Below are 12,044 nucleotides of genomic sequence, written 5' to 3' on the forward strand. Positions count from 1 at the left end.
TGGGGTTGCCAGGGGGTACATGGTGATGTTCCATTCCTGTCTATTTCTTCATCCACCCCTTCTGAGGTCCCAGAGTTCTTGTCTGATTACCGGGATGTATTTGATGAGCCTAAGTCCGATGCCCTACCTCCGCATAGGGATTGTGATTGTGCTATCGATTTGATTCCTGGTAGTAAATTTCCTAAAGGGCGACTGTTTAATTTATCTGTACCTGAGCACGCCACTATGCGGAGTTACGTGAAGGAGTCCTTGGAGAAGGGGCACATTCGCCCGTCATCGTCGCCATTGGGAGCGGGGTTCTTTTTTGTGGCCAAGAAGGATGGTTCGCTGAGACCTTGTATAGATTACCGCCTTCTAAATAAGATCACGGTCAATTTTCAGTACCCCTTGCCGCTGTTATCTGATTTGTTTGCTCGGATTAAGGGGGCTAGTTGGTTCACCAAGATAGATCTTCGTGGTGCATATAATCTTGTGCTTATAAGGCGAGGCGATGAATGGAAAACTGCATTTAATACGCCCGAGGGCCATTCTGAATACCTAGTTATGCCATTCGGACTTGCCAATGCTCCATCAGTGTTTCAGTCCTTTATGCATGACATCTTCCGAGAGTACCTGGATAAATTCCTGATTGTGTACTTGGATGATATTTTGGTCTTCTCGGATGATTGGGAGTCTCATGTGAAGCAGGTCAGAACGGTGTTTCAGGTCCTGCGTGCTAATTCTTTGTTTGTGAAGGGATCAAAGTGTCTCTTTGGTGTTCAGAAGGTTTCATTTTTGGGGTTCATTTTTTCCCCTTCTACTATCGAGATGGATCCTGTTAAGGTCCAGGCCACCCATGATTGGACTCAGCCGACATCTCTGAAGAGTCTGCAAAAGTTCCTGGGCTTTGCTAATTTTTTTCGTCGCTTCATTTGCAATTTTTCTAGTATTGCTAAACCATTGACCGATTTGACCAAGAAGGGTGCTGATGTGGTCAATTGGTCTTCTGCTGCTGTGGAAGCTTTTCAAGAGTTGAAGCATCGTTTTTCTTCTGCCCCTGTGTTATGTCAGCCAGATGTTTCGCTTCCGTTCCAGGTCGAGGTTGATGCTTCTGAAATTGGAGCGGGGGCTGTTTTGTCGCAGAGAAGTTCTGATTGCTCGGTGATGAAACCATGCGCCTTCTTTTCCAGGAAGTTTTCGCCTGCTGAGCGAAATTATGATGTTGGCAATCGAGAGTTGCTGGCCATGAAGTGGGCATTCGAGGAGTGGCGTCATTGGCTTGAAGGAGCTAAGCATCGCGTGGTGGTCTTGACAATTCAAGTTCTTATGATCAATCTCGAGTCTGCCAAACAGTTGAATCCTAGACAGGCTCGCTGGTCGCTGTTTTTCTCCCATTTTGACTTTGTGGTTTCGTACCTTCCGGGCTCTAAAAATGTGAAGGCGGATGCCCTGTCTAGGAGTTTTGTGCCCGACTCTCCGGGTTTATCTGAGCCGGCGGGTATTCTCAAAGAGGGAGTAATTGTGTCTGCCATCTCCCCTGATTTGCGGCGGGTGCTGCAAAAATTTCAGGCTAATAAACCTGATCGTTGCCCAGCGGAGAAACTGTTTGTCCCTGATAGGTGGACGAATAAAGATATCTCTGAGGTTCATTGTTCGGTGTTGGCTGGTCATCCTGGAATCTTTGGTACCAGAGAGTTAGTGGCTAGATCCTTTTGGTGGCCATCTCTGTCGCGGGATGTGCGTTCTTTTGTGCAGTCCTGTGGGATTTGTGCTCGGGCTAAGCCCTGCTGTTCTCGTGCCAGTGGGTTGCTTTTGCCCTTGCCGGTCCCGAAGAGGCCTTGGACACATATCTCTATGGATTTTATTTCAGATCTTCCCGTCTCTCAAAAAATGTCAGTCATTTGGGTGGGTTGTGATCGCTTCTCTAAGATGGTCCATTTGGTACCCTTGTCTAAATTACCTTCCTCCTCTGATTTGGTGCCATTGTTCTTCCAGCATGTGGTTCGTTTACATGGCATTCCAGAGAATATCGTTTCTGACAGAGGTTCCCAGTTTGTTTCGAGGTTTTGGCGAGCCTTTTGTGCAAGGATGGGCATTGACTTGTCTTTTTCCTCGGCTTTCCATCCTCAGACTAATGGCCAGACCGAACGAACCAATCAGACCTTGGAAACATATCTGAGATGCTTTGTTTCTGCTGATCAGGATGACTGGGTGTCCTTTTTGCCTTTGGCTGAGTTCGCCCTCCTGGGGGCTCTGGTGAGGGTTCGGTGACCCCTCCTCGAGGGGGGGGTACTGTTGTGAATTCTGTGGCAGAGCTCCCTCCTGTGGTCACAAGTGGTACTTCGGCTGATTCTGTCTGTGAGCTTCCGTTGGTGGAGGAGAGTGGTACTGCGGCTTCTGAGTTTCCTTCCTCAGGTGATGTGGTGAAGTCGTTAGGTGCTGTTCTAGTTAACTCCACCTGGTGCTCTGATCCTGGCCTCCAGTCAATGTTCTAGTATAGGACTTGCTTCCTCCTGGATCGTTCCTGTGGCCTGCTGCTCTGCATAGCTAAGTTCCGCTTTTGTTATTTTGTTTGTTTTTTCCTGTCCAGATTGCGTATTTGTTTTTTCTTGCTTGCTGGAAGCTCTGGGACGCAGAGGGTGTACCTCCGTGCCGTTAGTTCGGTACGGAGGGTCTTTTTGCCCCCTTTGCGTGGTTGTTTGTAGGGTTTTGTGTTGACCGCAAAGTTACCTTTCCTATCCTCGCTCTGTTCAGAAAGTCAGGCCTCACTTTGCTAAATCTATTTCATCTCTACGTTTGTCGTTTCATCTTAACTCACAGTCATTATATGTGGGGGCTGCCTTTTCCTTTGGGGTATTTCTCTTAGGCAAGGTAGGCTTATTTTCTATCTTCAGGCTAGCTAGTTTCTCAGGCTGTGCCGAGTTGCATAGGGAGCGTTAGGCGCAATCCACGGCTGCCTCTAGTGTGCGTTGGAGAGGATTAGGGATTGCGGTCAGCAGAGTTTCCACGTCTCAGAGCTCGTTCTATGTTTTTGGGTTATTGTCGGGTCACTGTGTGTGCTCTGGCTTCTATGTCCATTGTGGTACTGAATTGCCTTATCACAACACCAGTTGTACTGTTTTGATCCGGTGACCTTGGAGCCGCATGAAACTTTCTCTGGAGTAGGTGGAAACTATACTGACCGCAAATCCTAAACTAACACCGCAACTAGAAGTAGCCGTGGGGTGTGCCTAACAAAACCTAGACACCTCGACACAGCCGGAGGACTAAATACCCCTATAGATGGAAATAGGAATTCTACCTTGCCTCAGAGCAGAACCCCAAAGGATAGGCAGCCCCCCACGAATATTGACTGTGAGTAGTAGAGGAAAGACACACGCAGGCAGAAAACAGGATTTAGCAAAAGAGGCCACTCTAGCTAAATAGGAAAGGATAGGACAGAATACTAAGCGGTCAGTATTAAAAACCCTTCCAAAAATATCCACAGCAGATAATACCAAAATTCCACAATCTAACTAAAGACATGGAACGTATATCTGCAACTCCTGAGAATCCAACAAGACTGAGAAAATACTGACACAATCAAAGCGAAAGCGAATACGCGAAACGCGCGTCCGCGGCGCCAGGCAAGGAGGGGGCACTTTACTCTGCTGACTATAATGGGTAAGCTGGATCTTTGATTTATTGCATTTTGTGCACTATATTTGTGTAACTTCTCCTGAAGGGGATACCGGTTAGACCCTATATATGTGATCCTATGCTTTAACCCTTTCTTTGGTGAACGAATGAGGGATGTATATTTACCATTGTATCCCCACCTATGCCTGGCCACATGTCTCCTTCCTGTGGTCTCCTTTTAAATGCTTAGTGCATACAGAACTTTTTGCAATTGTTGTAAGTGTGACATTTCTATAATAAATAAAGACTTTATATACTTTTATAATTATGTGGTTTTGGACATTTTTGCTCCGTTGTTTTGTGTTATACTCTTTGAGGTAGTGCAGATTCTCTCTATCTGCAAGTCCATTGGAAAGCAAGAACTTCTGTGCTGTATTCAAAAACAGTCTCTTCACAAAGTCTTCTTTCTATGTAAAACCAGTAGAGGGCACCTTTAAGTAGGTGCGAACTATTTACAAAACAGTTTGTGAACCATTCACCGTCCATGATTCGGCAGTCCTTGATAACAATGATAACTTGTGCAAAATAAAATGAAACAATAGGGATCCCGGGTAAACCAAGGGACCCCTTTAAGGATTAACCCTAGACGGGTTCAAGTAGCAAAAACAGCAGGAAGACAAACAATTAACTATGTACAGTTTCAGGTTTCCGAGGCTTGTTACTATAGTAGATCACAAGACATCAGCCGGTAGTGTCCACTTCCTGATCGGGGAAGGTCTGGCTCTGTGCCATCGTCCAGCACCGCCTTAACATCTTCGGATTGTCTCTCAGGCATCATCAAGTCAGTAGTGGTCTGGGTACGAACGGCGGTGCCGATGGCAGACTCCGCAAGCAGGACGCTATACGAAGGGGTGGTAGTACTGGGTCCCGCAGGTTCGGGGATCGGCGAGACACCGTCACTAGTCTCGGTAGTGACAGTAGATGGTGCTACCACAGGCTCACATCGTCTGACCCTCTTGGCATTCCATCCCCGCTCACTCCAGTGGTGGGTGTAGGTCACATGGTCCCCCCTGTACAAGTTTCGGGTAGGAGGTACGCTGTGGGACTGGGGTTCCACATTACAGCTAGTCACAAAGACTTCAGTCGGCAGCCCTAACTCCAGTATAAAGCCGCAACCCCTTCTCAGATGAAAGGCTAATACTATCCCCTGTTTCACTGCACTCTCAGGGCAGCAGTGGCAGAGGGGCGTTTGTACCTCTGGTCGGGCAGTCTGTTCTGTTCGTTCTCGGTCTTTCCACTGTGAAATTAAGCTTCGTCGATACTGCTCCCAGGTGAGCCCAACGACGTAGGAGCCCTCCTGTCTGGACCCGTCTGGTTGGATCCTTGGCGCATCCCATTCAAAGATCATCCCCTCGTGACTCACGTCTAACGGTTCGCCCATAGATGTCGGTAGCGGGGGCAGTATCCCCTTCATGGCGTAAAGGGCTGCCACCACAATCTCGGCAGCGGAAGACCGGTCATAGATGGGATGGGGAGCGGTCACTGGAGCTGGATCGGTCGGTGGGGCAGGGTCGCTTTTGGTACCTGCGTCTGATGTGGTTCCACCGATGTCGATCGGCTCCGCTGACGAGGACACTGGAGTCTGCTGCGGCTCTGACCACGGCTCTCCCTGTGCGATCTTCTGGCACAGCGCCGACTTCCATTTCTTCGCCGTCGCCGACCCCACGTCTGGAGTCGGGTGGTTCGATGCCTCCTCCAGCAGCTCCAAGAAGTCCGGATCCCCCTGTGGCGGCAAGCCCTGGTTCGGCTCTGCCGGGTTGCAGTGATCCTGGGTCACTTCGTCGTTGTTCAGATACCCGATGGTCGTCATCTCTGCTCCTTGATCTGCGGTGGCACACACACGAGGCTCCTCCATTTTCTGGGGTTTGAGCTCCTGCATTCCGGAGCTCGTCATCCTGCAGCCGTAGTCGGAGAGGGCAGATGCTGCTTTTGGCGCCGTTTTCTCGATCTCCTCCCATGGCACGCCCTCCTTCTTCTCCTGCGCTCCTCGTGGCGCAGCAATAGCAGCAGTTTTGGTGGGAATCTTGCGGCAATTAGCAATACACAGTCTTTGCAATAAGTCACAGTTCAAGCACAATTCTAACACAGTTCCAAGGCACACATGATCCAATTCTTCAGGCTTAAGTACGATCCTGTTTGTGACGCCAAGTTGGAGCGCCCCCAGATGCAGGGCCGCGGGTTACTCGGTACCGGTCCTCTGTCTCAGTTCTGGGGTTGTCACGGTGGCTGGACCCGGTCCGTGACCCTGCTAAGGGGCGTCCAATAAAAGGGATGATGAAAGTCGGCTAAGGTTTCGTGACGCCACCTGTGGTATTCGGTCAGGGTGACCGACGCTGCCCGGGGTCCACTGGGGTAGTGTTATGGCAGCTAGATGGTATACCTTCCCACAGGTGAAGTATGTCCCCAGGGCTTCCCGGTAGTGTAGGTGGCGATGGTGTGAGGCCACAATAACGAGGACACAGGGTTGCAGTCTCTTTACCTTTTTACTGAAGGCTTCGGGATCCTCAATCCAGAGCACTGTCAACTGGGCTGGCTGAGACCGGCCGGTCCGAAGGCACATCCAGAGTTCCCTTTGCAGGTGGAAATCGTTGCCTACCACTAGCGCCTGTGTGTTGTAGTTCTTCCCTGCTGAGCATTCGGGAAAGCCCTCACAACTTCTGTTCTCGTTCTTTCTAGTTCTTTCTCTCCGTCCCCCAAGTTTATCTGGATCGGACGCATCCGTTTGACGGGAAGGCTCGGAGCTATTCTGGGACCCTAGAGACGCCCCTCTCCACGCTTGACCCCTATGTCTGCTTAGGTGATGTATGGTAGACAGCCAACCTATAATTAACTGCCCTGCGGTATTTGAAGTAAGGCATAACGTCAGTTACTTCCTCGGTGTTCCGGTCACCGGCTTCGCGCCTCAGTAGGATGTTGTCGTTCTCGGGGCACGACTCCTACTGCCTCTCCTTTGTGCTTGATCTCGTTTCTCACTGTCCACAATATCCTTCGCTTCGTGTCCTTTCTTTAGATGCTGCCACAAGGTAGTGCAGGCGCGGCTCTGTAACGATCTGTCCTTGTCGCTAAGTCACTGCCAGGTTCCCACGCCTGACAGGGACCCCTCTGAATCTTCCCCGCAACACCCTCTGCCACGGAATGTTGCCTGGGCAAAACCCAGCCAGCTTCTGCCTAACTTCCTATCCAACCCCTAGTTTTACCAGTGTGAGGAGTGGCCTAATAAATAAAACCTTTTGTTCCCCCTAGTGGCCGGAGTGTGAAGTGTAATGTGTGCTTGTGATACCTGGTCAGGTGAACTCCTTTAGTGCCATCAGACGTACCATCACTCCTCTTAGCGGCAGAGTGACATTAATGCAACGACCAGGTCTCTGGGGCGCTGCACTCCGAGGTGGGGCTGGGGGCGGGGCTTGATGTGGTGCTCTGATTACATATGCATCTGTATTGGCTTATGACAGGTCACTGATCCCTCAGTGACCTGCCCCATTTTTACATAATGCATATAATAGAGTTGATATTATTGTTGATAATGCCTATAATATTGTGAGGCTTAAAAAATAAATTACATCCAGCAAAATGTCACCGGCGATGGCGGCACCTGTGCAGTAGCATCTATAAGTAAGAGAAAGCTGCAACTGGACTTGCGCCATCGGTGTCATTTTGTTGGATGTAAAAAAAATTTCTAAGCCTCGCAATAGCCACAATATTATAGGCATGATCAACAATAATACCAACATTATTATATCCATTATGAAAAATTGGGGGGCAGCCATAAGCCATAAGCCAAGACAGATGAATATGTAAGCAGAGCACCACATTAAGCCCCGCCCTAGAGCACGTGAATCTCATTAACTGAAAACTGCAAAAAAAGATTAAACAACAACCACAAGATGGATTTCATCACCAGGTATTATTGTAATCAGTATAACGGCGCTGACCTGACCCTATGTGTAGGTTACTGTGCACAATCCTGCTGACAGGTTCACTTTAAACTTAGATCTTAAGCAATTGGAAGAGGCGATGGAGAGATTTTTTTTAATACTATCATGGAGTTACAGACTCGCATAAGTGAGGCAGATCAATCCCACCACAATTAAACTACCATACAGTATGAACAGGTAAAAAAAATAAAAATGTTATTATATGTTACATTCCCAACAACAACGTATGTACGAGGGAAGAACTTCAACATTAAACTGGAGTTGCATTAATTTATGGCTGGCCATTGAGGCTACTATGAGTCCTGACCAGAAGATTAGAGAATATAATATTGCTCCCCATTTCAGGAGAGATTGTGCAGTGATCTGATTTCCTTAGGATCGAAAACATAATGTCATTTATAACATGGAGTGAATCCATGAAACCAGGGGCCGAGCCAACACATCTCCTGCAGGGGTGAATAAATGTAGATTACAGCCATCAGCCACGCACAGCTCATAGATATATCATGGCACAGGTGTAATGGTTTTTATGCAGTTTATCACAATCTTCCTTGAAGTTAGTTGGTTCTAAAAGAAATTGAAATTTCAGGATAAAGGGAAACTCTGCTGTTATTGTACAATCAATGTGAATACTTTCAGCCCAATGATGACAAAAGTATTCTAGTAGTGATACCATTATTGGCTAACCAGAAAAAAATATTTTTGCAGCTTTCAGAGCACAGTGGCTCCTTCTTCAGGCAGATTACAAATAGGTTAATAAGAAAAAAGCACAACATTTAAGGAATACTACAGTAGGACATTTTTTCAGGGGTGGGCGGTGTGATGCCTCCTAAAGATAAACCAAGGAAATCTAATTCGGTATTTTACCAGGAGCTGCTGCATATCCTACCCTAGGCTTATAATCGTGTCATTAAGTTTTCCCAGTTTTTTTGTGGCAAAATTAGGGGCCTCTGCTTATACTCGGGTCGGCTTATACTCGAGTATATACGGTAGTCATTTTGTTACAAATGGAGATGCAGTGGGAATGTGGTTCTTAGTTATCTGGAGTCCATCTGGTGGAGGTGTGAATTGTATCCATGTAGTGACTCATAAATCCAGGTGTTAAATTGAGTCCTAGTGTCAAAGAATTGAACATCTTCATTAGTTTGAATTCTCAAATTTTTCTCTTTCTCGGTCATCCTTAAAATGACATTTTAGTATTAAGACTTTTAAGTCTGTCATACTATGTCCAGGTCCAGACAAATGTTTTCCCACAGGCGTGTCCATTTCATTCCTGATTGTGTGTCTGTGTAGATTCATCCTAGTTGGTAGTTTATACATGGTTTCCCCAATATATCGTATATACTCGAGTATAAGCCGACCCGATTATAAGCCGACACCCCTAATTTTGCCACAAAAAACTGGGAAAACTTATTGACTCGAGTATAAGCCTAGGGTGGAAAATGCAGCAGCTACCGGTAAATTTCAAAAATAAAAATAGATGCTCCATACCGTTCATTATGGCCCCTGTTGTGAATTCTGTGGCAGAGCTCCCTCCTGTGGTCACAAGTGGTACTTCGGCTGGTTCTCTCTGTGAGCTTCCGTTGGTGGAGGAAAGTGGTACTGCGGCTTCTGAGTTTCCTTCCTCAGGTGATGTGGTGAAGTCGTTAGGTGCTTCTCTATTTAACTCCACCTAGTGCTTTGATCCTGGCTTCCAGTCAATGTTCTAGTATTGGACCCGTTTCCTCCTGGATCGTTCCTGTGGCCTGCTGCTCTGCATAGCTAAGTTCCCCTTTGCTATTTGTTTGCTGTTTTTTTTCTGTCCAGCTTGTCAATTTGTTTTTTACTGCTTGCTGGAAGCTCTGGGACGCAGAGGGTGTACCTCCGTGCCGTTAGTTCGGTACGGAGGGTCTTTTTGCCCCCTTTGCGTGGTTTTTGTAGGGTTTTGTGTTGACCGCAAAGTTACCTTTCCTATCCTCGCTCTGTTCAGAAAGTTGGGCCTCACTTTGCTAAATCTATTTCATCTCTACGTTTGTCTTTTCATCTTTACTCACAGTCATTATATGTGGGGGCTGCCTTTTCCTTTGGGGAATTTCTCTGAGGCAAGGTAGGCTTATTTTCTATCTTCAGGCTAGCTAGTTTCTCATGCCGTGCCGAGTTGCATAGGCAGCGTTAGGCGCAATCCACGGCTGCCTTTAGTGTGGTTGGAGATTATGGATTGCGGTCAACAGAGTTCCCACGTCTCAGAGCTCGTTCTTGTTTTTTGGGTTATTGCCAGGTCACTGTATGTGCGCTGACCTCTATGTCCATTGTGGTACTGAATTACCTTTCATAACAGGCCCCATAGCTGTGCCATATAGTGCTCTGCACCGTTCATTATTGCCCCAAAGATGCTCCATATAAAGCTGTGCCATATAGTGCTCTGCACCGTTGATTATTGCCCCATAGCTGTGCCATATAGTGCTCTGCACCGTTCATTATTACCCCGTAGCTGTGCCATATAGTGCTCTGCACCGTTCATTTTTGCCCCATATCTGTGCCATATAGTGTTTTGCACCGTTCATTCTTGTCCCATAGCTGTGCCACATAGTGCTCTGCACAGTTCATTCTTGCCCCATAGCTGTGCCATATAGTGCTCTGCACCGTTCATTCTTGCCCCATAGCTGTGCCATATAGTGCTCTGCACCGTTCATTATTGCCCATAGCTGTGCCATATAGTGCTCTGCACCGTTCATTCTTGCCCCATAGCTGTGCCATATAGTGCTCTGCACCGTTCATTCCTGCCCCATAGCTCTGCCATATAGTGCTCTGCACCGTTCATTTTTGCCCCATAGATGCTCAATATAGTGCTCTGCACCGTTCATATTTGCCCCATAGCTGTGCCTTATAGTGCTCTGCACCGTTCATTATTGCCCCATATATGCTCCTTATAAAGCTGTGCCATCGCTGCTGCAATAATAAAAAAAAAAAAAGCCATACTCACCTCTCTCGCTTGCAGCTCCCCAGCGTCCGGTCCCGGCGTCTCTCCGCACTGACTGATCAGGCAGAGGGCGGCGCGCACACTATATGCGTCATCGCGCCCTCTGACCTGCACAGTTAGAGCGCAGAGACGCCGGAAAGACAGAGCGGCGCCGGGAAGATGGAGCGACGCCCGGCGTGTGGAACGCGGACAGGTGAATATAAAATACTCACCTAGTCCCGCCGCTCATGACGCTGTCCCTGCCTGTCACACTGTCTCTGGGTGCCGAAGCTCTTCCTGTCAGCGGTCACTGGCACCGCTCAGAGGAATGAATATGCGGCTCCACCCCTATGGGAGTGGAGTCCATATTCATTTCTCTAATGAGCGGTCCCACGTGACCGCTGACAGGAAGAGCTGCGGCACCCGGAGACAGTGTGACAGGCAGGGGCAGCGTCAGGAGTGCCGGGACTAGGTAAGTATGCCTCAGCGCCCTCTCCCCCTCACCCGCCGCCCCTGCCGCCCACCGTGACTCGAGTATAAGCCGAGAGGGGCACTTTCAGCCCAAAAATTTGGGCTGAAAATCTCGGCTTATAGTCGAGTATATACGGTAAATACTTCCAGAGAACCTCGTACATTGTATCATATACACCACATTGGAGGATGTACATGAGAAGGAACCCGTGACCCTATAGTCCTGATTTGTGTTTGGTACACGGACTATATTTGTTGGTAATATGTGAGTACAAGTTTTGCATTTTATATTGTTACATGGGAATGTGCCTGTCACTGATGGTGATGAGAGGGCACTTCTGACAAGGAGATTCCTTAAGTTAGGGGGCCATTTATAGGAGAGAAGTGGTAGTTCTGGGAATATGTCTTTCAATTTGTGATTTCTGTGGAATATGGGTTGGAGATCAGCACCAATTTTCCTTAGGATGCTCATGTGGGGGTTGTATGTGACCACAAGAGGTACCCTGTTGTTGTCCTCCCTCAGTGTGTAATCCAGGAGGCTGTGTCTTGGGACCCTTGTAGCCCTGTGGATCTGTTCATCTATTACCAGTGGATGGTATCCTTGTTGTAGGAATGTGTTCCTCAGTGATATCAGCTGTAGTTCCCTTTCTTTACTGTCTGAACAGATCTGAATATACATCAGAGCTTGACTGTAGATGATGGATTTTTTGGTGTGTCTTGGATGAAAGATGTTCCATCTAAGATATGCCGGACGTCCTATGGGCTTATGGTAAATTGATGTTTGTATGGTGTTGTCCTTGATGTATATGGTCATGTCCAGAAAATGTATATGGGTCTTTGAAAAGTTGAGGGCGAGCTTGATGGTTGGGTGGTACTTGTTGAAGTTATTGTGGAAGGTGAGTAGATTATCTTTTGAGCCTGTCCAGATTATTAGCAGATCATCAATGTAGCGGAAGTATGCAAGAGGTTTAACAGAGCAAGATGACAAAAATTCTTACTCCAGTTTCGCCATAAATAAGTTAGCATATTGTGCGGACATTTTG

At 47.7% G+C, this 12,044-nt stretch overlaps 1 protein-coding gene and 1 long non-coding RNA gene across 2 annotated transcripts in view; one reads left to right on the forward strand and one right to left on the reverse strand.

The window, feature by feature from the left end:
• Positions 1–12,044, reverse strand: part of LOC138663520 (zinc finger protein 721-like) — a 90,112-nt gene that overhangs the window by 34,507 nt on the left and 43,561 nt on the right. The gene's annotated exons all lie outside the window — the stretch shown is intronic.
• The window catches only part of LOC138663521 (uncharacterized), a 67,781-nt gene that overhangs the window by 20,873 nt on the left and 34,864 nt on the right, over positions 1–12,044 (forward strand). The gene's annotated exons all lie outside the window — the stretch shown is intronic.

This window comes from Ranitomeya imitator, chromosome 2 (genome assembly GCF_032444005.1).
Source record: "Ranitomeya imitator isolate aRanImi1 chromosome 2, aRanImi1.pri, whole genome shotgun sequence".
NCBI lineage: Eukaryota > Metazoa > Chordata > Amphibia > Anura > Dendrobatidae > Ranitomeya > Ranitomeya imitator.